A 2,611-nucleotide genomic window follows, 5' to 3' on the forward strand; every position below is an offset into this window, starting at 1 on the left:
CGCCCATGGTGTCGTATTCGTTTCTTTACCTCCTGTCCTCTTTCTTTCTGGCAGTTTCTAGTCTTCCTCTCTACAATATGATCTTACTGCTCTAATGGAGACCTGGATAAACTAAGGTGAGTTCCCCTGCATACCTAGCTACACTACAGTACCATTACCAAAAGATAGCGCGCCTCCAGGTTGCTGCGAAACTTTTATTTAAAGCAGCATAAGTCATTAAGAGCTCAGTGATTCCGTACCAAATTTCTGGAAGCACGGAAGACGTTTTTATTCAACTCAAGACAGAGCTCATAGTAGGCGTAGTAATCGCCCTACAGACTTGTTTACGTGCCAATTCATGTCCGCTATGAAAGCTAATTTCGCGCCTCTTATGCACTTCATTATTGATCTGAACGGCAAGACGGTCACGGTTAAATAATTTTGTTCGAATCCTTCCTTATCAAAAACATCATTATCAATGCACCTGGTAGATTAACTTATCAGCATCGGAACATTGACGTTTTGTCTAACCTGGATATGAACGCCTGCGTCGAGGCTGGTATGATGAACACTACAGACCATTGTTAAAGTTTTCTGTTCTTACCACGATCAAGACGGCTCATAACTAGACGGCTAGATTCTCACAACTTTTCCAATATTATATAACGGGCGTACTAGGCAAATGCTAGATATTTACTTGAAAATGTGGACTGTGAAGTTTGCGTGATGCCGTCGTCGATACAGAACTTTCAGTTTCGTCCGCACTATTGCGCAAGTAATTACAAGGTGAAAGGTAGGGTATTCACGGCAAGACGATCAGCACGCCATTTATTCACCGGCTGCCTGTGCAGCCGTTGACCCAGCGTAGCCAATCATTCTGGTATCACGTGAGCTTGAGTCACGGTTTCTTTTTGCCTTCTGCAGGCGCGGCTGCGGCGTAGGGGTAGGCAGCGGAGGTGATCTGTTTGTCGTCTGCTCGGGCTTTGAAAGCTATTGCCGTAGATTAAGTCATCTAACCTTAATGGCTCGATCAAAGCCTTGCAGCTGAAACCTGATTTCATTGCAGTTTTCATGGTCATGCACCACTATATATGTGGCTAAAAAAAAGTAAAGTTGAAAATGAGGGCAGCACAGGAGGCAATTTGGCATGGCATTATTTGCGTTCATATACGTGCTTTAAAGAGTTTTTTATGTATGATTGTAAATTGTGGCGTTTATCATCCCGGAGAGACTCATCGGCTTTGAGAGACACTGTAGCGGTGGCTCCGGATATATTTAGACCCCCCTGGGATTAATTAGACATCGCTCAGAAAACAGGCGCTTTTTTACTTCGCCTCCATCGATGTACGGTCAATGCGTCCTCGATGGAACCCGTGACCAGTCAGCAGCAGAACGCCAAACATACTCGGCTACAATGGAGTGCCACTTCTCAGGCGTTCCGTGAGTTTCTTTACCTGGTCCATTCCAATAAGGCTCCGCACCGCCGCCACCATTAGCGTGAAAGAACGATTGTATTATTTCAAGATATATTAACCCTTTGAAGGTTTTTGCCGTATATGTACGGCGGCGGTTTTCTGTCCCGCAAGGTCTTTGCCGTACGGGCACGGTTTCGATCTTCCGTTTGAAATTTAGCGCCAAAAGAACAATGCGTGCTCACTGGGGGGTGCTGCCACCTCTTAGGACTTACAAGAAGTGTTTGAATTTTGTGCTGCCTTCTTACGGAGATAAGCAGAACTTATGTCTAGCTTGAGCGCGGCGGCACAGACTGCGGCAACACCCCTTTTGTAGTTTTGGTTTTGCCGCCTGATCGCAACGGAGTCGCGCGAAATTTGAGTTTTCTTTCTGTCAGCACTATCTTGCAGGGGCTGCCGAAGTTGATTTCTATCTTTATTGGCGCTGCTCTTAGCTTGCTTATCACCGTTGCTCGCGAGGTATTCTCGCCCTCTGTGGCAACGCGCCTACGCGGTTTCGATTCCGCCGCGGGATCGCAACGGAGTCGCCCGAAACGTGTTTTCTCTTTGTGGGCACTGTTTTGCAGAGGCGGCGAAAGTTGATTTCTATCTTTATTGGTGCTGCTCTTAGCTTGCTTATCACGGTTTCTCGCAGGTATTCTCGCTCTCTGCGGCAGTTGTGAGTGATGCTGTCACCAAAGTATTGTTCCTAATTTTTTTTTACTATTTATTCTCGATTATATACATTTTGTAGATTCAAGATCCGCAATAAAGTAATTTGACCACCTGGGAAAGTTTTCTTCAAAATAATTCGACCTTCTTGTGGGCTAGTTGGTAATTCATCCAGAAAAATAAGCAGCCCTAAAGGAGATCGACGAAGAAACAGAAGATAGGAGCAGTGCTGACAATGATGTCTGGTTTATTGCAGCAAACAGACCGGAATCTGTACAAGGTAAGAACATCCCTTGACGAAATGCGGGAATGCAAAATCCGACCGCGCATCCACCAACAGTATGCAAAATGGCGTGGTCAAATGAAACCACGTGATACGTACGCGCACATGCCAGAATATACAGACCCACAAGAAGCCGAGGCCGAACCGCCACAGTCGGGATGCATTTGCTCAAGAAAGATGATATCAAAAGCAGAGTCAAACGCTCGTAGCAAAAGCAGTGTCAGGA

This window comes from Amblyomma mixtum, chromosome 7, assembly GCF_055824585.1.
Source record: "Amblyomma mixtum isolate Tamu chromosome 7, ASM5582458v1, whole genome shotgun sequence".
In the NCBI taxonomy this organism is placed as follows: Eukaryota; Metazoa; Arthropoda; class Arachnida; order Ixodida; family Ixodidae; genus Amblyomma; species Amblyomma mixtum.